Source organism: Carassius carassius, chromosome 3, assembly GCF_963082965.1.
Source record: "Carassius carassius chromosome 3, fCarCar2.1, whole genome shotgun sequence".
Taxonomy (NCBI): Eukaryota; Metazoa; Chordata; class Actinopteri; order Cypriniformes; family Cyprinidae; genus Carassius; species Carassius carassius.
In genome coordinates, this window is record NC_081757.1 from 3,495,341 (window position 1) to 3,519,129 (window position 23,789).

The 23,789-nt window shown below is 37.8% G+C and overlaps 1 protein-coding gene across 2 annotated transcripts in view; it reads right to left on the reverse strand.

The window, feature by feature from the left end:
• The window catches only part of LOC132116304 (lysine-specific demethylase 6B-like), a 90,416-nt gene extending 67,447 nt beyond the window's left edge, over positions 1-22,969 (reverse strand). The window contains exons 1-2 of one of the 2 annotated variants that reach the window (XM_059525114.1): positions 22,495-22,969; positions 19,256-19,396 (exon numbers count right to left, since the gene is read on the reverse strand). The gene's annotated coding sequence lies outside the window, so the exon portion shown is untranslated. Of the gene's footprint in view, positions 1-19,255; positions 19,397-21,701; positions 22,385-22,494 lie in introns of those variants that run through there. The other variant, XM_059525106.1, reaches the window with a different exon arrangement.
• Between the last annotated feature and the right edge of the window lie 820 nt (positions 22,970-23,789).

Genomic DNA, 23,789 nt, shown 5'->3' on the forward strand with positions numbered 1-23,789 from the left:
TGCATGCCGGCACGATCACTTAAACCATTTCCTTATACCAGCAGAATCAACTTTAAACACTTATTGTCTTATTAATAATGCATCACTGTATAAAGGTCTGCTTTTATTTGTGTACAGTCACAATGAAACCAAAACATTGTGCTTTTTTAAAATAAAGAAAACAAATAGGATGTCACTTTCTGCCATTTGAGTTTCCTTTCTGTGAACAAATGAAGCCTGTCACAAAAATGAACTGAAACTCAGCATATATAGGCTACATTACGTGTTGCACTCCCCCCCCCCTTGTTTATCTGTAAACTTAATCAAATATATTTCAATAATTTATTTATTTTATTTATATATATATATATATATATATATATATATATATATATATATATATATATATATATATATATATATATATATATATATTTAACAATGTAATACTATTTAATATTGTCACATGTAGGTGGGAAATTGTTTTATTTGTACTACTGTCTGTTCAAAATAAATGAAAAGAAACTGAGCATAGTAGATATGTGACAGTGAAGCTAAATAGAGATACATATATAAAACCGAAAAACTTAAACTAAAATTAAAATGCTAATTGAAAATATAAAAATAAATACTTTAAGTACTATAAGATTAAGTACTATAAGATTATATTAGTAATAATTAAATAACTATATATAAAACCGAAAAACTTAAACTAAAATTAAAATGCTAATTGAAAATATAAAAATAAATACTTTAAGTACTATAAGATTAAGTACTATAAGATTATATTAGTAATAATTAAATAACTGGTGGTCAGTTAATAAAAAGATAGTAGTTAATATAATCATAAAAATAAAAAAATAAAAATCCCAATTAAAACATACAAAAATGTTTTATTTGTTTGTCCATGACATGAGAACCCTAACTAACATCAGAGAACTGGGAACATGCAAATGTGTTTTTCATATTCAGTTAATTCATATTAACTTTAAATCTCAGGGCTACTTCAGGTTTATAATTTAGGTCAAAGGGGTTTGGCTGACAAAAAAGTTTTAGGAATCGCCATTCTCACGCCATGACGGTGACACAAAATTGTCAAAAAGACAAAAATATGACAATTTCACATATAAATAACTATAAATAAAGGCCAGTAAGTAATTTCTGATTTACAAGCAGAAGTCAAAACCATAAGTGGACGGTTACTTCTGTGCCTGAAGACAGATTCCATGTCTGTCTGTCCCTCTATTTCAGTTCCTTCCACTCTTCTTTTCTCTGTCATCCTCAAAATCTTTGTGCCGGATGATATAACAGACAGTAGCCATTTTTTTTCCTTTGACAAAAGCCACCCATAATTCCATAGGCACCATTTTCATGATGGCAGTTCCAATAGTGAATAGTCCAATAGTACTGTTGCTTGGAATTGCATCATCACATTGCATGTTACTGCTCTGGGATTTTAGGACAAATGAGTGTTTATGAGTCAGTTTGTGTGTGTGTGTATAAGGATTAATGCTTTGTGCCTGAGCAAGTGACCTCTGTATTGAATAGACAAACCAAAGAGATCAAGTTACCCCATTTCCCCCCTTTTCTCCTGCTCTGTCTCTCCGTCTCTGTCGGGTGTAGGGTTTCTCCAGGCTCCAGACAGAGGGACTAATAGGGCCCTTACCCCCAGACACCAACAACACAAGGGACAGAGAGACAGACAGAGCGAGACGGTGGGGCATGTGTGTGTGAGATGGAAGGAAAGTGTGTCATTGATGACACACCTGCATGCTATCAGTAAAAACGAGAGCCGTGAGTGTGTGATAAAAGCAGAGAAACGAGATGGAGATGTGTGTGTGTGTGTGTGTGTGTGTGCGCCTGTGTTCTGGGAACTTGTGCGACATATAGAGCATTTTGAATGCCAAAATGGATGTGCAACATGCATGTTTACATTACTTTTATCATTTTTCCTACAAGCTACAAAAATGAGTTTGCTGCTGCAAATATAAAGTAACAACAGATCCACTTCCTGACAAACTTTTTCCCCGCTGCTACAACTACCTTTTCAAGATGTTCTATATCTCATGGGGCGCCCCTCATCTGTACCCCACCCCCAAATCCCTCATGACCCCTTAAGAGTCCCTGACAAAGCAAACTCCTCCCACATGACCAGTATAACCCCACATGCATCCAAAGTTATTATTAATGACATCAGCAGGGTAGAGATTGAACTACACTAACTTACTAAAACTACAATCAACATAACACACAGTAAATCAAATGAAAATGTAAAGGTAGTAACTATAAAACAAACTAAAAACAAGACTCTATTGAAATCTGTGATTTAATCAAGGGATGCAGTATCAGTAAAGAATCTGCACTGGCCAAAAAAAGCAATTATTTGCATTGGCCGATAGTTTAAAAACAGCTGTAATGTATCATGTTAATCAAAAGAAGACTGCATCATGGTGTGATAAAAAATATCACCGGTGTAGAATTTAAGGCTGTTTAAGTTAACAGGATTGAAAATAACATTGATAATATTAGGAAATGATTATTCAGCACCAAATCAGCATATTATAATGTTTTCTGAAGGACGGTGTGACAGTAAAGACTAATGGCTGCTATAAACAGCTTTGCCATAACAGGAATAAATTACATTTTAAGATTTGCGCTCATGTGTTTTGGAGCAGGCATGGCTTTGGAGAGTGATTTGCAGGGAGGGTGGGATCTTATGCTTTTATAGCTAGCTTGCTATTGCTAGCCTCTCCGAAATCACCTACCCTACATTTAATATTACTGTTTTTTCCCCCCCTGTATAAGTTTTTAAAGGAATGCACATTTATTGAGCATGACTTTCAAACACAATACAAACATCTGTTTGTGGACTGAACAAACAAATGCATTGCAATGCAAATACAGGTTTTGGCTACGTCTCATTCCCGGAGGTCTGAGTGATCAGATCACATCTCAAATGTGTCTTGACTAACATTTACACTAGCTTGCAGTTACCAAGTATAAATACACACTAAGATGGAACCAATATGAACAAACCTAGATACCAAAATAGTACAAGCATCTAAACAGACAGCAAATGTAAACACCACAGAGGAAAGAAGTGAAAAGTTCACATAACATGCTGTAGGTTATATTGTGCCTGATTGTATAATTCAAAGGTTTGTGGCATTCACCTACGTATACTTCTATATGCCTCTCTATATCTGCTGGGCAAACAGACTTTGCACATACAGTATGCACACAAAAACACACAGGAGAAACACCCACACACACTGCAGAGGAAAGAGGCTAGATAAAACAGTTACAAAAGACTCGAACCGGTTCTGTACGTGCGGTTAATGGTTACAGTATCTCAGGTAAGCGTGTGGGAATGTTTGAGACCTCTATATGTGCTGAGGTCAGCAGCTACAGCGCAACATCACAAACAGAACAGAGACACACTGAGAGATACTTCTGTGTTTACATGTGAGAGTGAAATAATCTGGTGACAGTTTGAAAGGAAGGAAAAGAAAGTGCTTTCATCGGGCACATTGTATATTTTAAGCAGTGAGCCCCTCTCGCTTTTTAAATCACACACACACACACACACACACACTCACACACACACACACACACACTCACACACACACACACACACACACACACACACACACACACACACACACACACACACACACACACACACACACACACACACACACACACACACACACACACACACACACACACACACACACCTCTCTTCCCCCGCTGGGACCAAAACACACACACACTATCATTCTCAACTCATTTAAAACTCTCGCTGCATTGCAGTTCATTTATGTCTAACAGAGGGATAAAGAAACCAAACCATCTTTTTTAAATGTATAATCCAAAACTTTCTGTAACAAATCTAAGCAGTGCCACAAACTGTTCTCAGATGCTACAGTCTGCAATTACAAGTCAAAAGAGATTTCAAACATTTCTTTACCAATTATTAAAAAAAAAACAAATTATCATTATAATGACATCCATATTAATTGTATATCACTGTACTTTCACTGTAAGTCAACAATTGTCTAGTCTGTATCCCATACAGGGATGCACAATATTTCTGTTTGGACTGACAGTATTTTTACATTAAGATTGCCTTCGATGACATCATATGAAGAAATCTAATCTAATTAATGACATTGTTAAATGTAATCCTTCTCACAATGAATATCAATTTTTCAAACTTCAACCAAGTTTTTCAAACAAAATAAATGTTTTTTTTTTTTTTCTTCCAAATTAGCACTTTTGAAAGATTTATGCAGGATCCTGTAACAGTGAAGACGCTGAAGTTACTGAAGTAAATTTAACTTTTCCATCACAAGAATAAATTACAAGAATAACTAAATGAATACATTATTTTAAAATATATTAAAACAGAAAAAAGTTATTTTGAATTGAAGTAATTTTCACAATATTACGTGTTTACTGTATTTTGATTTTTTTAAAAATGCAGCCCTGGTGAACATAACGGACTTCTTTCAAAAACATAAAAAAATTATAATGACCTAAAAACATGAAGGTAGCATGCATGTGTCCTATGCAAAACATCACTGAGTACTCCACTAAATCTACTAAACCTCTGAGTAATACATTTACATTTACATTTAATACAACTTTCCACTGGGATTAGAAGCCACAACTAAAAGCTTTTTGTTTTTTGATTCTTTGTGTTGTGGCTGTTCTGTTGCAGCAGTCTATGTATCATATAATCCTGATGAAACAGCAGCAGAATGTTCTAACATCATGCGTTTATGAGTATAAAATCAACTTGCATTTGAGAGAGAAATCCTACATTTCTGAACTCAAGGACTCGAATGAGCTCTCTAAACAAGAGACAGCGTCCTCCACAAACAACCTGGAAAAAATATCTGCCATTCACGCATACGTGTGCAGAATGTGTCGTTTTCTCCACACTACTTTAACTACTGCTGAACAAAGAGCCAGACAAAGAGAGACAGAAATCTCAGACAGTTTTAAGTAGAAAAAACGAGTGTGTGGGGGGGAACCAGTCACCTGAGAAAAAGAGGGAATTTGAGAGCAGACAGATGAAAGAAACATTACACACGTCGCCTGTCTTCTGTAATTCACATGACTCCAGTCAATTTGCCCTCGACTGCAGGGACCCTGTCCTTCACAGACCTTTATTACACACAGGCACCACACACACACACACACACACACACACACACTTTTCTCCATTCCATTTTTCCCTTTCCAGCTTTAGAAGCTAATTTCCACTCCCTTCATCTCTCTCTCTCTCGCTCTGTGAGATGCAATAAGATGAGCAAAGAAGTCAAATAATGGCCTGCCACAGCAGTCAAGAGCACAAATACTCAAAAACTGAAACAGTCCTTGTAATGCAGAGAGTGAGATCACATGAAGAGCGAGTCATTCTCTGGAGTTTGCAACACTGACACGCTCAACTAAATAAAGTCCAGCAAAAGCAAAAAAAAAAGTCTCTTTTTATCTATCGGTGTCTATTTATCTATCTACCTACCTACCTGTCTATATATTTATAGTCTATATATGTCTATATATTATGTCTGGTTCGTATGGAAGAAAGAACTGTTCCAGAGTGCTGTCACTGAATGACAACTGCACATGCTGTCTGTCAATCAAACTGCAGGTAGAGCGAGAAAAGAAAGATTTATTCTCTTAAACTGTCACTTAGTTTCATCCGCATGCACTGAGACACACACACACACACACCTGCACATCCTTTACTCACACAGTTGATAATTGCCATCCTGTCTCACCTGTGAACCTCTTCTCTCTCTCTACTCTTCCTCTTCCTGTCGCATTCTCTCCGTCTCTCTCTCTCTTCTGCCATCTCCTCCTCTTGCCTTCCAGAGCAGTGAGTGAGTTTGGGAGGAGGAGCGGAGAGAGAGATACAGGGGTGCATTATGTGTTTCTGCTCTTCAGGGGGGGGGGGGGGGGGGGGGGGGAAGAAAGAGTAAAAATAACTCTGTCTGTACACGTCTAGATACTGTATGTTAGCACAGGCTCAAGATTGCATGTGTGGGACTAACTTTGACCACAGCAAGCTATATTTTACAGTACTGGATATTTTTATCCTTGTACCACAAAGTGTGTTATAGAGGATGTGTGTGCACGAGTGCTTTTGTGTGGATTTCCACACACATAATATGAAGTTTCAAGGTCTTATGAAAAAGAGTTTGCTATGAATGAATTACAAGCAATTAGAGATTGCGAAAGTCTCTAAAACAGTCTACATGTTCGCTTTTATATAGATTTTTTCTTTGTATGTGACTGACATGCATGTACTACTCTTATCTACCTGAAGTAGATATAAATGATGTTTCTTTTGCTCAAATTACTTTAAAAGCCTCTAAAAGCCCATCTTTGCAGAGCTGTTGCACAGCAGAATTTAGATTTGTTTATTTGGTGAAGTTGGCATCACTGATTTTGTTATGTCCCCGTTTACTACAATTAAGCTGCTTTGGAACAGTCTCTATTGCATATAAAGTAAGTGTTATACAAATAAAGCTGACTTCACTTAAAAACTGTATTTTTTTCAGTTAAAGTGAATGCACATTCTATGTCGAAAATGTATTAGGATGTATTACCTAAACTATGGGATTTCTATTCCTAAAGCCACCACAGAAAGTGGTTAATAGTCTGTTGATTAATATGCGGACACCTCTGTAAAAATGTAAAAACCAAAAAAAGCTATGTAACCTGATCTGCATTGGTGTTACAGAGGAACTCACTGACCCCCCCAGAGTACAGTAATGCATACATGCAGTCTACAACTAACCACAAGAATCAGACTAAATCAGTCAAATGCTAAAAATATTCTCAAAAACATTTGTACAATAATAGGTGTTCACTTCACACCTATAATAACTAGAAAATGAGAAAAAGAGAGGAGGGCACAAACACAGTAATAAGAGCTTACACAGCTGGGTCTGTGCCAGGAGTGATGGAGAGAGAGAGAGAGAGAGAGAGAGAGAGAGAGAGAGAGAGACGGGGTGTGGGCTGGAGTTGAGTGCTTTGATCTAATCTACTGTATCTCATCAACGCACTCTCCACTTCAAGCTTTAACACGCCTTGTGCTGTTGTTTTCAGATGGATCAACATACAAACAGAGGATTATGGTAATGTCTGTGTATTTATGTACTGTTATTGAGAAACTTTAATCTTACAGTAGCAGAAATCAATTCCAAAGGGAAAGCTCCCATTAGGCTGCATTTACACTGCAGGTCTTGACTATATTCGATTTTTTTGATGACCCGCTAACATCATCTTTTAAAAGTGTCCCATATCTGATTTTTGCATTTACACTATACACTGCTGAAACTACCAAACGTAGACATTCTGACCCAGAAAAGAAAGTAAAACAGCACGAAATACAATGGATGCAGATGCAAATAAAATTAAACAGTGTTTTGCTTTCCACAATATTTTGAAAAGTCAACCAAAAAAATCAGCAAAACATTGGACTCATACAGCGGCGAAAAAAAAGGAGCTCTTGTTGCAGCCTGGGCGAATTTTGCGCCTATAATAAGTCATGTGATCTCAGTTGGTGGTGTCCACCTGAGTTGACGTCACTTTTTTAATGACGTACGACTCGCATTTACTGGGGAATATCCGATTTGTCTGCTTACATGGCACACACAAATGCACGTATCCGATTCATATCCGATTTATTACCACATATGAATGAGGCCTGAATCCGATCTGAGAACATCGGAATCCATGCGAAAAAATCAGAATTGGGTCACTTGAACCATGCAGTGTAAATGGGGCCTTAGAGAGAGCGGCTAATATAATGAAAGAACTATGAGCAAAGGCTTCTTGGGGAAACACGAACAATTGGAAACATAATGATTCAGCTGTTACCACGGTATGATCAAACATAGTTTTAGTTAAGCTTTAAGCTTTTAGAGACATAGTCTAATGAACAATGATAGAAAATCACTTTAGGCAACCCAAGTTTGACTTCCCAACTTTAGCTCTCATCACAACGCTGTTCTCCTTCTCTCCTTTGCTAGTGCTTATTATGTTTCCTCAATTTAAAATGATGTACAGCTGAAGTATACTTTGGGCTTTAACCAATCACATGAATTTGTCACCTGTGACCTGAGAGTTCAGGAAACCTGTTTGAAAACAGTATTATAGTATATAACACATATAATACAGAATACATAACGTCCATTCCTTTGACTTCCCATGTGAACACTCCACTTGTGTACCGCTCACACTCATCGGAAAAGCAAAGCCTGATCAAATAACGTGCCGATAGGAAATTTCTGTGTAGTTCACTTGTTCCTACGGTTCTGTAACATGGTGTAGTGCATGTGTACTGGACAACGCTGGTAAAATGATGCTCTGCTCACATGCTCTTTTTAGGACTATACATTATTTGGACAATTAAACAAACAAAAATGTTCAGTTAGATCTGATTGTTGCATAGAACTGAATAAAAAATAATATACTGATATTTGATATTAATATATTTTCTATCCAATTTTCTTGGTTTACTTGCAATAAAAAATTTGATTGGCTTGAGTTAAATTAAGAAGTCTTACAAAATTATTTTATGTTATTTAATAAAATAATAAATAATTACAAAAAAAAGCATTTCAGGTTCATTTTTTTTCCAAATGCATCCAAAATGTTTGTTTCAGACCAGAATTTTCATTTCAGTGCATCTCTAGATATAGTATATATAACGCATATCAAACATACTAACATACTGGACTAAATACACAGAATACTGGTGTTAATCCATATCTGAAGGTAAAATAGGCTTTGTAAAGAGACAAAATTATGTTTATATTAACCTCAAAATAATGTCAATTACTGGGGTTAGGGTTAATTTAGTGTAATTCTGATTTAAGAACAATACAGGTCAACAGGAAGTCCCCTTTTTGATTGCTAATTACATATGTGCGCTTTTGTTCTGGAGGGGAGTGTGTGGGGCCGCTGGTTTGGGGTCAGTGCATGAAGGGGGTAACTGAGGGGAACTTGCCTACGTGATACTCTGTGCATAGCTCTTAACAAACACACACACACACACACACACACACACACACACACACACACACACACACACACACAGTATGGCTGGCTATACCATTATATTCCCACGAGAAACTAAACTCAAGCACACACGTTTACAGAGACACACACAAATGCCAAGCCAAAACAATTCTGCACATCACACACACACACACTTATACAAAGCATCAGAGCTCTACACACCAAAGAGCAACATGAAATATTCAGTGAATTTTTCAACATGTGCTCTATTCCCCCAGCACGTGTAGAAGTGCATAAAAAGAGAGAGAGACAGGAAGGAGGAAGCGGGAGGGGGAGATGGAGTCAATGAGTGCAATGGGAGAGCAAGAGCGAGAGAGAAAACCCAGCTGACTCTTTTCCAAGCAACTCCCCCTAGCAACAGCCCTCGCTCAGTCTGTGCCCTATTGGCCGGCTGACAGCCCGCATCACAATCCCATGCAGGACAATCAGCCAATGAGATGTCGTAATGGGGCTGAGCTGTAGGGAAAGCTAAGCTTTTTGGATTCCAGGTTCACCATGGCAACAGAAGCCTGGCCCTGACTAAAGGTACCCTGCAGAAACACACAAACAGACCAAAACACAGCAGACCTGCACACAAATCACAGAAAACACAAACAGATATAGTGACAGCCCCAGAAACTTATGGAAAACAACATATCAAGCCAAGCAGTGTTTGCACATATGGCGCTAGATCTTTTCTCAGAACTTCACTTTTCTGAGCCATTTCTTTTCACTGGCTGTGAAATAACTGCTCCCAACATGATTTGAACTAGGGTGACCATGCGTGCCATTTTAGGGGGACACTTTCTGGCCAGGATTTCTATATGCACGTATGGTCACCTGATGTCCACAGTCAGGTGTCCTGCAGTTCACACAGGTTTAGTTCATCGCATTAACCATGTACATGAACCAGAAACAAATGTTTAGTCTTAATTATGAACTACATTTGATTATATAGTGTCCAAATACTTCTTGGGTCATCAGTGAATACATGGATATACACAAGTATTCTTGAACAGAAGAAGAAATACCCAACAGCAAATAAAAAATCACTGGACTTGGTTCCCATAAGGGCTTTTTCCTTTAAAAAAGGGGGAAATGATTTTTAACAGGTTTCCTACACTTTTTGACAGATGAATATTGAATATTCATGACTTTACTAGCTGGTTTTTAATTACTGGGTTTAGGAATAAATCAGGGCTGCAAAACATTCAAAGTTTATGTTTGCATAATATATGTGTGTGTGTGTGTATATATATATATATATATATATATATATACTCACATACATGTATATACTGTATTAAGGAAAAATATGCTAGATTTATATATAATTTTTTTTAAACGTATGCATATATGTGTGTGTATTTATAAATACATAATAAATATACACAGTACACACACATATAGTATGTAAACAAACTTTTTTGAATGCAATAAATCATTATTAAAAAACCTTACAGCCCTAGAATAGATATATACACACAGTTTATATTTTTTTATAAATATTATTTATATTCTATATTTTTTTATTTATATAAATTTTAATTAATATAATAACTAGCAAAAGAAATCTCAAAGGAGACAAACTACAGCAATTAACATTAATTAAAATAAATGTTTTTATATACCGTACAGTGGCATATGTCAGAATAATAGTGATAGCTGAATGTTTTTTAATCTTTCAGTCTCATAAACACATACAGACACGTTACAGCTCAATGTCATCAACATGCTGAAATATTGCATCATAAAGAGTTGAATCATGGCATTCACAACAACAACATCAAACTCCACCAATCCAAGCTGTTCGCTGATCTCATCACATCCAATCATGTCCTGCATTAGCACTACAGAACACACACCGACAAAACAAACACTCAAGAAATGTGTAAGACCGAGCAGGGAGGATGTTCACTGGGAAACAAAGACCCTGTGACAATCTCTTTTAAAGGTTTTATGGAGCATAAGCCTGTTACAGACTCTTATCAGAAGAAACACGCAGAGGAACAGAGAAAACAGACAGCGAGAAAGAAGAGAACACGCAGTCACACGGTTCATCTGTGCTCTTTGTTCTTATCCTGAAGAGTCTGTCTCAATATTTCTCCAGTTCTCTACAGCGAGAACAAAGCTACTGTAGAACAGACATTCACAGTGATCCATCTGTCACTATCCAACACACAATGTAGAGAGGCCAGCATTTCAGAGTGATTCTGTGTGTCTTAATGGGGTACGGCCTTCAAGATTAACAACAGGTAATTAGAGATATGCTGGAACTGTCCTGTGAGCTTTGGGCTTCTGGCGGACTCCCATAACAACTGGCTAATTAAACACAACATTAATTACATTCTCAATTTACAGTTACATCATGCATAATCACTTATGGACTTTGTGGCCATTTCAATCAAATTCATCTGAATGACAATATCAGACCAGATGTGTGTGTGTGTGTGTATAAATATGTGTGTATATATATTAGGGCTGGGATAAACGATTATTTTTTAAACGATTAATCTAGCGATTATTTTTTCGATGCATCGATTAATCTAACGATTAATTTTTTCAGACCGATTCGATTTCAATTATCTCCCCATTAATTGACTACTAACAATTTATACATGTTGATTTACATATCTGAATGAAAAAAACATGAATTCCTTAACATTGCAATATATGTTTATTGCTCTTAAAATTACAAAATAAAAGACTGACTATTAAACCTTGAAGCCTTGAAAACACATAGCTTACTGAAACAAGCTTACTGAACACATAGGGCCTAGCATTCAATAAAAAAGTTCTTCTTTCAGATGAAAATAACAACAACTTGATGTCTAGCATTCAATAAAAAAGGTCACCCAAAATACTTGTTTAGAGCAATTGAAAGAATACAGTAACCAATGTAAACTTGAGGGCTTTACGCTAATACAGAGAGTGCTTTTCCAAAAAAAAAAAAAAATTAACAGTGGGAGCCAGCAGCCTGTCATGTAGAAAAAAAAAATCTCTGAATGCTCCACGTGAAACTTTGGCGTTCCGCCCTTTTTCTATTGTGTCTAATGATTTTGGTTAATATGCACAAGGGAGAGAGAGAGAGAGAGAGAGAGAGAGAGCGAGAGAAAGAGAGAGAGAGCAAGACAGCGCTCGTGTAGTTTGAAGACTGTGAGTGCGCGTGAAACTTTGGTGTTTTTCTATCGTGTTTAATGATTTTGGTTAATATGCACGAGGGAGAGAGAGAGAGAGCAAGACAGCGCTCGTGTAGTTTGAAGACTGTGAGTGCGCGAGCGCGCGTGAAACTTTGGTGTTTTTCTATCGTGTTTAATGATTTTGATTAATATGCACGAGGGAGAGAGAGAGCAAGAAGCGCTCGTGTTGTTTGAAGACTGTGAGTGCGCGCGCAGCCGGGGCTCTCTCTCGTACGCGCCCTGTCAGGCGCCGCAGTCATTCTATTCTAAATCACTCACCGATCAAATAAGGCTTTGACAGCCGCCAAAAAAAAGATAAATGCAGAAAAACCCCTGGATTGGTTATATAACGTTGGACAGAATGTTGATCCGGGCATCGCGTATATTCAGCGCACATAAGGTAAACGTTTTGCAAACGTTTTTTGGAGAAATAAAAACATGTCGACAAATCGATGCGCATATTTTGCGTCTACGTATTTTTGCGTCTACGACCTCGACGCGTTGTCCCAGCCCTAATATATATATATATATATATATATATATACAGTACAGACCAAAAGTTTGGAAACAATACTATTTTTTATGTTTTTGAAAGAAGTTTCTTCTGCTTATCAAGCCTGCATTTATTTGATCATTTATTTGGTCTGTACTGTATATATATATATAATGACTGTTAGTCTGAATTAAAAATTCCTTTTAATACAAACACATCATTATGAATGAAGAGGTATTAAAATGTGAGTGCAAGTGTGACAGAAAGAGAAGCAGATGTGCGAGGAGTAGCTCTCACTATTCAAGATTTCATACTAGAGACTATTTTTACAGCCCGCTCTATTTTTACAGAAGTAAAAGTACTCAATCTGTCTTAGAACAGAATAAACTGAACAGAAGAGAATCACAAATGATTCAGACTGAACGACCTTGAAACAAACCTCCTATTACAGATTTTCCTTTCAGTCAAATCGCTTCTAGTTAAATAGCTGGTATGTTGTGATATTTTTAAACTGTTTTTTAGTTTTTGTTGTTGTTGTTGTAAAAATCTAGTTATATCCAAGACATGGTACACGCTGATCCAGGACAAGAACATCAGCATGAGTCTAAGCTCACACCAGCAATGAATGACTCGTCCAGAATGAGTCAAGTCACTAGTAACAATGATAATGTCAATGTCGAGTCTCAAGTTTTCTAATATTGGCCGTGTCGAGTCACAGGTCTTCCAAATCGGGACTCGTTTCTGACTTGAGTCCAAGTCACGAGTCCTGAGTTGACGTCTCAGCCTCCCACCATTGCCCACATACACACATGGCATTAGATGGCTTATTATCACGGTGTTGTGGAGTTGACACAAGTACCCTGCTGTTCAGTTATTCAGCACACAGTCTGAAGAGAGGTTAACAAGTTCTTAGAGAGAAAGACTGAGACTAGTTTTGTGCCTCAAGTGCAAGCAAAACAAACTCGGAACAGACTGAATACAATTCACACAACCCACACAAAGAATTAACAAAGATTCACACCAATTCATCAATAAGCATGCACTATATAGCTATAAGGTGCACACAAGGAGTACTGTGTACTAACTGTACAGTATGTCTGCCTGATACAGTGTGAGGGACAAAGGGTGACTGTCTTTTATTGACAAAACAAAATGACATATCCGTGCCACTGGGCCTCATTGCAAAAAATAAACAGAAATAAATAAATCTATTTAAATGTAAAATTTAATTTTTAAATGTATGTTTTACAATTTATTTATTTATTTTTAAATAATATAAAATATTATTTAATACGCTTTTTTAACACATACATTTGAACATATACAGCTATATAAATGCTAAATAAATGCTGTTCTTTTGAATTTATTAAGCATACAAAAAAAAGGTATCACAGTTTTCACAAAAATATTAAACAGCACAGCTGTTTTAAAAACATTGATAATTCCAATAAACATTTTTGAGCCCCAAATGAGCATACTCGACTGACTTCTGGAGGATAAGTGACACTGAAGACTGAAGTAATGGCTGTTAAAAATTCAGCTTCTCATCACAAGAATAAATTGTATTTTACAATATATAAAAATAACGCTTCTTACTTCATATTGCAATAATATTTCACAATATTACTACTGTTCACATAAATGCTCCACTGATGAGACCAAAAAATCTTACTGACCTCAAACTTTTGAATGATAGTGTACATCAAACAACACTCACATTTTCTAAAGAGGATATACAAATCTATATGAACTGTTTACAGCTATTCAGCTGTTTTTAGTCAATCCAGAAAATAAACTGAGATGGTGGGGGGAGCAGACAACGAAAGAAAGAGATAGAGGGAGAGAAGTGGACAGGCCATGATTGATTTGACTGGGTAATGTCTGTTTGTGTCAGGGTTAAGCAGGGGACATGTGTACGTGTACGTTCTTGCACACAGTCAAGTTCTGCCAGTGTTCTTGATAAACTGCATGGGTAACAGCACCAGGGTAAATTACAGCGGTGTGCTTTAACATCTGATCACAAAGCAGTCAGGTCACCTTTATTTATATAGCGCTTTAAACAAAGTACATTGCGTCAAAGCAACTGAACAACATTCATTAGGAAAACAGTGTCAATAATGCAAAATGACAGTTAAAGGCAGTTCATCATTGAATTCAGTGATGTCATCTCTGTTCAGTTAAATAGTGTCTGTGCATTTAAGTGCTCTGTCGCTCTCTCTCTCTCTGTCTTTCTCCCCGTTAGGGCCTCTTGAACACAAAGGCCTGGTACACAAAGAGCTGAGAGCAGTGACTGCGTGGGGGGTGAGGGGTGGGCTTTGATTAGCTCCTTTCATTCAAAAGAGGTGGAGGGCGAGAAGAAGGTTTTGATTCTTACATCTGCTCAGTGAACACGGGGAACGTGATGATGTTTAAGAAATTCTTCAGCCAAAAGTGAAAATCATCAACGTTAACTAGAAAACATAAGAAAAAGTGAAGTACCATAACAAAATCTTTAAGTAAGAGAGCATTTCTTTCCATTCTTTGCCATTGGTCAAGTTGTTAAAGACGCTGAACCCTCAGGTTACAGATGCTCCTGCAGGGTCTCCTCTCATCCTGCTCATGGTTAGCTGGGCCTCAGGCATACATCACTTCCTCTGTACAGAAACACTCACACACAGACACACACAACATATACACACAGGAAACATTTGTGTTACGTGTCAGACTGAACACACACACACACACACAAACACACAGAGATGCCATCCATACAAAAAGTCAAACCTACATAAAGGATGAAGTCTCCTCCATCCTGGTCATCTCTGCAGCTTATTCATGCTTCTCACTCACTCCTTCTCATCATCAAGTCTCACACACTTGTCCTCTTCGATATCATTGGGGAGTGAGTCTCATCACACACACACACACACACACACACCCCTTCAGCAGGCGGGCTGCATGTGTGACGTCAGCCCATTCATTGGTCTCAGAGTGACTTCATGTTCTTTTCTCCTCGCTGTGAGGAGGTGTGTACAGGATATCCACCCACACTACTTCCTTCAGCTGACTCAGCTAATATCGCTGTTTTTTATTTGTTTCTTTTCCTTCCTTCCTCTCTATCCTTTTGTCAAGACCATACAGTTAAGTCAGCCTTTGATGGGCATGCCATAAAATATGCCTAACTTCACATGTTTGAATGTAATAACAAATGAACCTCTATCTATATCTATCTATCTATCTGTCTATCTGTCTGTCTATCTGTCTATCTGTCTGTCTATCTGTCTGTCTGTCTGTCTGTCTGTCTATCTATCTATCTATCTATCTGTCTGTCTGTCTGTCTGTCTGTCTGTCTATCTATCTATCTATCTGTCTATCTGTCTATCTGTCTATCTGTCTGTCTGTCTGTCTGTCTGTCTGTCTATCTATCTATCTATCTATCTGTCTGTCTGTCTGTCTGTCTGTCTGTCTGTCTGTCTGTCTGTCTATCTATCTATCTATCTATCTATCTATCTATCTATCTATCTATTGTTATACTTGTCTACTTATCCATCCATCCGTCCATCTATCTAATTAAAAACACAATAAAACAAGGCTGGAGTAAAGTAATGAATGAAGAAGGTTAAAAGAACAAGTGCTTTACAGCGACTCTGTCCGGCCTTATCTGATGTCCAGCCTTGACAAGAGTTATGTGTCACTCAAGATATTGAAGGAGAGAGTCATGTGCGTGCGCGCGCGCGTGTGTGTGTGTGTGTTTAAAGGTGACACTGTGAGAGGACAATGCAGAGACGGCAGGTGATGGACAGTCTTGTCATGGTGATTGATACAATGCCCTGATAGCAGCATGACACCTCTCTCACACATACTACTTCACGTCACCCGTTCACATACAACAGCTTCCTGTCTAATCTACAGACGACACATTTGTCTTTCCATTCCTGAAGGACACACTGTCTCAGTGCCTCCCATTTCACATACACAACTCCTCATAACGGCTTGTTGAAACTCAGATAATTTCTCTCAGATAATGATGCAACTGACGCAAACATTACGGACCACAAGACACTCTCTTTGGCCACGTATATGCTACCTCCAGCTAAATGCAGTCGTCTTCAACATCAATTTAAAGCACTGAAACACATTTTAATGTGGAACACAACTTAATTTGCCTTTGAATTTTCATTTTGGTTACATATATCTTTTTTCTTTTCTTTTTTTTTTTTGCCATAAAAGAGGATGAATTATGGATAATGTATAAATTTAAACAGAATAAAGTATGGCAGAATTGGGGGAAAGATTTTATTAAAAAAAAAAAAAACAGTAAAATAAAACCAAACAAACATTTTACATACAAACAATCTAAACAAAATTAACACGTTAACTCGTTAACACGTAAGAGATTACTTCTATAATGTATGCCTATATATGCTTTCTGAGAATAAAGGTAAATAAAGACGAAAGAGATGTGTTTGAAGCCGATTCTTGAAGATGGCTAAGGACTCAGCTGCCCGGATTGAGTTGGGGAGGTCATTCCACCAAGAGGAACATTTCATTTAAAAGTCTGTAGAAGTAAATTTTTTACTTCTTTGGATGGCACAATCAAGCGACTTTCACTTACAGAACACAAGCTTCTAGAGGGCACAGAAGTCTGAAGTAATGAATGACGAGCCAGAGGTGGTTTTGAAGGCAAAACGTCAATGCCTTGAATTTTATGCGAGCAGCTATTGGTAGCAAATGAATAATTCCTTACATTTATATAGCGCTTTTCTGGGCACTCAAAGCGCTTTACGTAGAAGGGGGAATCTCCTCAAGCACCACCAGTGTGCAGCATCCACCAGGATGATGCAACAGCAGCTTCAGTCACCAGAATGAGTGATGTACTGAGTGATGATGAAGGTGAGATATGGGGACGGTCAGAGACCAATGGGCGAATCTGGCCAAGAAAACTTTCAAAGCAAATCCTGGGATTTTTATTGACCACAGAGCATCAGAACTTCGATTTAACATCTCCGGAAGAGTTTTTTTCTCTCTCTTTTTTTTGTGTAGCTATAGAGTCCCCATCACTACACTGGGGCGTTAGGACCCACGCAGACCCCAGGGTGAGCACCCCCTGATGGCCTCACTAACACCTCTTATAATAAACAGAGGTGTGCAGAACAAGGCAACTGTGCCATGACCTTTTCTACCAAACAAGGTATTAGAGTTCACTGTTTAATATTACAAAACCCATTCCAAACCTGATTGACTTTCCGTTAAAAGATAAACTTATCTGTTTTTCTGTCCATGGCAGTTTTGGACCCATTTCATTTGTGTTCCACAGAAGAAAGTCAGTCATACAGGTTTGAAATGACATGAGAGTGAGTAAATGTGACCACATTTTAATTTTGGGGTGAACCCTTTAACGTGTTATTCCTGTGAAAACATTCTTGACGAGTATATGTGGCCTTTGTCTTTCAGCACTTAGGTCTCTCTGTTCCTCTTCTATATTTCTTATTCAAACAATTCTCTTCTTTCCATCACATCTGCAACGTATTTTTTATTTAAGACAAAACAATGCATGCATGTGTGTTTGTGTAAAATACACACACACTGTCTACTCATTCAAAAACAGCAAGTGAGACAAGCAAAGCAAACATGCACTGTACAATAGAAATCTATGAGAGCTTTCTGCATGGTTTACATCCTTAAATCAATCAATCAATCACTTTAATACAACACCAGCCAATGGGAAGCAGCTGAGAGCTGGTTAAGCCATGAACCCATCAGCATCTCCATCACATACAACACTGAGCCTCCACAAACACACAAAAGAAAACACAGCAGTACCATTACTTGCTCTTTTTAAACCACTAAAAGGACACTTCATTTAATATTACCGGTCAAATCTAACTTAAATTCTATGGACATATCCTTCTGTCAGTGACCACAGAAAATAATGTTGACCTGTCGCTCATTTTCTTTTAATTGATTTATAGTGTCATCCTTTAAAATGGAGTGTTCAGGCATTATTTTAGTTAAAGCACACTTCTCTTCTTCAGTGTAAATGTTTGGTGTTTCTCACTTGTCATATGAAGGGTGGGACTCATTTTCTAGGCGGATGAACTGGTTGTGCGTTCCTGTGCTTCCGTGTATATAAACATTTGTGAACGCACAGTTACCGGTTTATTTTTCCAGTTGACAGACTGGATATACTTTGCACAAATAAGGAAGGAAGTGATTCTAGTGGTCTCATACTGAAAAGTTTCATGTCATCATTAGACCTTTGTTGAAAAAATGTGACAGCTGAATATTTTATTTATTTAACATCTGACTTGCTAGCCGTCCACTTTAGATACGCTACAGCTCAAATGTTTAGGATTTTTTAAAAAGAGATTAATACTTTTTTCAGCAATAATGCAAGACTACATTGTTACAGAAAATTTCGAATAATTGTGACTTCTTTTGAACTTTCTATGTTTCAGTTTCCACAAAAATGATGTTTCTTAAACACTAAATCAGTATATTAGAATGATTTCTTTAGGATCACAACTTAATCATCATGTCAACTGACCTCAGTCCTCTCCATCGACTCCGGTAACGTTCAGCCACCTGCATCTTCATCTTCCTCCTCCATCGGATGATTGAAGGTCCTGTGGCCCTGGTTTAAAGCCTGCTCCAGAGAGTCTCATGTTGGCCAACCAAATCTCAAACTCTGTAGAAGAGAGAGAGAGTAAATACAAACATTTACATTACATTAACATTATAGTCTGCTAACCCTGCCATTTCACTGCATATCAACTGGCAACAACATAGCACCTAAACTGATTCTTCTACAAAATTTAATTTTGTTGGTTTCATCAAATGCACTTTTGATGGTGGTCAGCATGTGGTCCAAAATATGACCCGCAAAATATATGAGAAATGTGTTCTCCCTTTGATAAGCCTATTTAAGTTGCCATCATAACTTATTTGTATTAAGCACCATTTTTCCCTGCTGTCCAAAACATCATTAGAACAGACCTGTGACTCAATTTTGGGACTCTATTACACCTCAGGTTGAGAACCACTGCAGCACAAGTGTACAAAACCAAAGCAATGTTCCTTGTGTTAATTATAACTGCTGTGCTCACATGATCAACTGTATCTGCGTGTTTTGTTTGTCTGACATGAAGAAACAGGCCTGAGTTTTGTACCTCCACCCGAAGGAATCTGAACACAAAGGCTTTTCTTTTTCTGAGTATGTGCTGCTATCTAGTGGGATGAAACTGTATCACACTGCTTGGCTCCCATAATATAAAGTAACATGTAGATTTGAAACAAATGACATTTTAAAACACAGGGACAAGGAGCAGAGGTCGGGGTAAACCTCATATCCATGCAGTAACAATGATTCAATGAAAAAAAAAGTCAAGTCTTGACATTTTTTGCAATACAGCAATGATAAAAGAAAAAGAAAACAATGATGTTTCTCTGTAACTATATACAGCTGACAATAACGCCTTCAGACAACATACAAGTACAATAGAAGATAAACATAAGAGTAGGAGCATACAACAGCCTGCATGAAACTCTAGTGAAGGTGTTAAAGGGACATGAGAGCAGTGGGACTGAAGCAACTGTTGTTGTTTTTGGGATGGTTTGTAGGTGGAGTGAGGTTACTGGGTTCAGGTAGCAGGTATGAGAGGTGTATTGTAATGTAAGATGAATCGCTGATTAGTTACTATGATGTTCAAAGGGACATAGTGTCCTCTAGATACAATAACAGATTAGTTTGGTTTTCAAATACAGATTTGTTCCTATTTACAAAGTGACCTAGATGGCAGAATTTTAAGCATTTTTTTTTAAAGATAATTTATTTGCACTGTGGATGAAATCAATGAGAATTTATTAAAACACTCAATGCAAATGCTTCTGGAGTTTTATGGCAGATTTGTCAGTGAACCTCAACTGGTGGTAATGTGAGCCAGGCTGAAGTGGTGGTATGAAGAATAAAATAAAAACTATAATTGTGTGTGGTAACTAGAGTCCTGAAGAGGAATAAGTTCAGAATCAACAAGTGGAGTCTAAAATATCACAACTACCCGATCCAAGCACATGTATAACAAAAGCAAAGTTACAAGTGGGAAACTCAGAAATCCAGATGATTTTGATATTTGGCGTTGAAAGGGTGTGTTGATTTGAAACGTGGCAGAAACAGTCTTTATATTGAGATCAGAGGGCAGAAAGCAAATCTGGAGTGAATTATAATATGTGATTTTGCAAGTTCATTTAATTTTACAGTCTGTATTAAAAAAATACAACTAGTCTAATCATAATTATTCGATTTTCACGGCCTTTTTTATGCAACACAAACATTTCGTTTTGATACCAACTAGAAATACAGTAAGCTGAATTGAGATATATTCATTTGGGGTTATTGTTCACAATATAATTTTTGTTTTGTTTAGGTTATGTCCTCGTTATGTTTTTTAGGTAGAAGTTTCTCAGGTGCGTTGGTAGCAAGCATATCTTTCTTAAAGGTGTAGAAACTACTGGGCATGCACACATCAACATAGCCTCATTTTTCTCACACTGTTACCACAATGACTGTTTTTGCATTATTGTAAGGGGTGGGTTTAGACGTTAATAAATCACAATCTAATAGGCAGAAATGTTTATTTAGTGATAGCTTCTGGATTTTGCGGCATCCCTTCTAGCGACAACCATTAAGGGTTTTATTTAGCCACAGCAATTCTGTTTTATTTTTCGACCTCACACTTATTAATGGCTGTTGTTTGACCTTTGTGTGCTTGTGCTAAGCACTGAAATTGCAATATGTAGTAATATTCATAAACATTTCTATTAGCCGTGCTGGTAACTTGATGTCACCAAGTGAAGACCCTCTCCATGTAGAATAAATATCTGTTTTCTATTACACTAATGTGAGTGAATGTGAGCATGCATCATTTTAAACATATTTCTCAAAAAGCACTTTTTACACAGTGCAAAACTTGAATTAGTAAAAAGACTGAGTACACCTTTAACTAAAGACTATAACAGCCGCCATGACCCTTCTTTCCTTCCCAAAAGCGTGGCATCTCTCGGGCTCTAGAAGGCTCTGAGGGGAGGCGCTTTAAGTGGAGCTGCAGCGCCCCCCAGCGCTCACACACAGGAATCGCAGGAGGACCGAAGGGGGCGGCGACGTACAGTCAGCACAAGAGAGGAAGAGAAAAAACATGCCACAGAAAAAATTCAAATGTTCTTCCTGGAAAATACCCGATCCCGCCACAACTTCACAACATGACATTTCCGAAAAAAAATGCGACACACTTGCGCGCCCGCAACCAGGCCCCAGTCTCATTCAGTGATTAGCTGACATTTAATTATTTAACTATGTGAAATCATCACTTACAGCGCGGGTTGATTTACACAGCTGCAAAATGTGCATTAATTCACATATATAAAACAAGTCTATGTAACGTTACTGTGCTATATTCCTCATGGTATGATTGCACAATATTTAACTCCCACGGTCTCCCCGGTTCGCGTTAACTATGATCTCACCCGTGTTACTGGTAAAGGGTGGGTAACTTTATCCACCACTCATATGGAAACCCACACTCACTTTCTGTTTGCAACCGACACAAAATGACTGAATTTCATCAAAACGCATGGAAATCAAATGCGAGAATGTATCACTCTTCCGATATTAACCAACCCACACCGGACACGTTTCGTTGCGTTGCACACCTAGTGACACATTGGCAACGAATACAGCTTTTAGAATACAACAGGCGTGGTGCATAAAGTCCAGAAAGTGTCTGTCTTTACCTGCTAATGCACGGAGGGTCAAACTAGGAGGTGGTTTCTTCTTCTTCTTCTTGCATGTCCTCATTGTAAAAATGCAAGCGAAATAAGCAACTGCGCAGTTTCTTTCGCCTCGCGCGGTGAATGAACGGCGCAGCGCGCGATCCGCCAGCACCTTCATCATGTCATACATGAGCACATTTGAATTGCAAACTGTAAAATGTCGGCGCAGCTGCGTTATGAAACCACTGTAAGAAGAGATGATGTGACAATTTGTTCCAGAGTCTTCCCCCCAAGGAAGAGATGCACGCACGCATCTCACGACTTCTCTGGTCTGCTAGTATGATGATGCGGGTTTGGCCAGACGAGGATGTGGATGTGGAGTCCCTCGTGTCCACTCACGAGTTTGATCTGAGCAGGAGATGCGCGTTTGGAGATTGTGCAGTTTTTAATCCTCTGCAAACGCAGGCACTCCCCCTTCTCTTTCTCTCCGCGCGCTCGTATGTTTCCCCCTGCACTCTTTCGCTGCTTCCCCTTCTCTTCTTCTTTCTCCTCCCTCGCAGACGTTTCCCCCCTCGTGCAGGTTTATTTTCGGTGAACGAGTCTCTCTTGGACCCGCCTCCGTTTCTCCCGGACGCTCAGGACTCTTCCAGATTCCTCCATCACTCCCTCCATCCGAGCAGAGAGCGGGGGCCCGGTCCCAGGGCCAGCAGGCAGCTCTGGGGGGTAATGTGGGGCTGCTAGTGTTGATTGATTTTGTGTTATCTCTAGTGAATGAACCCTTTTATTGTTTCAAGATTATTATTTTTGTAATATATTATTAATTGTAATAAATGGTTAATAAATACATTTAATAAAGTGTTTATAAAATAACTACATTATTGTCATGTGGGTTCAATTTGAACCATATTGGTTGAACCTGACATGGGCGATTCATCTTAAAATATGATAGCTTTTAAAAGAAACATTGATCAAATATGACTCAAACATATTTGACAATGTCTCATCATTCCATTCTTTATAAAAGTTTAACCTGAAGCTATTCTACACACCTGTAGTGCAACTATTTGAATGAATGCATATGCTGCCGGTGTACAGAAATAGGAGTCAATATTGACTGCTTCTATAAAATTGGTAATTTATTTGTAAAATATGCAATTGGTCAAATTCATTATAAAACATTAGATTAGAACATTAGATACTAAAAAGTAAAAAAGGACATTCTGTGCATTTATTAGATTTGTTAGTGTTACTCAAGAATGTACAATTTATATATAATAAATATTAATAATGCATTTTTTATACATTTGTTTGTGCAT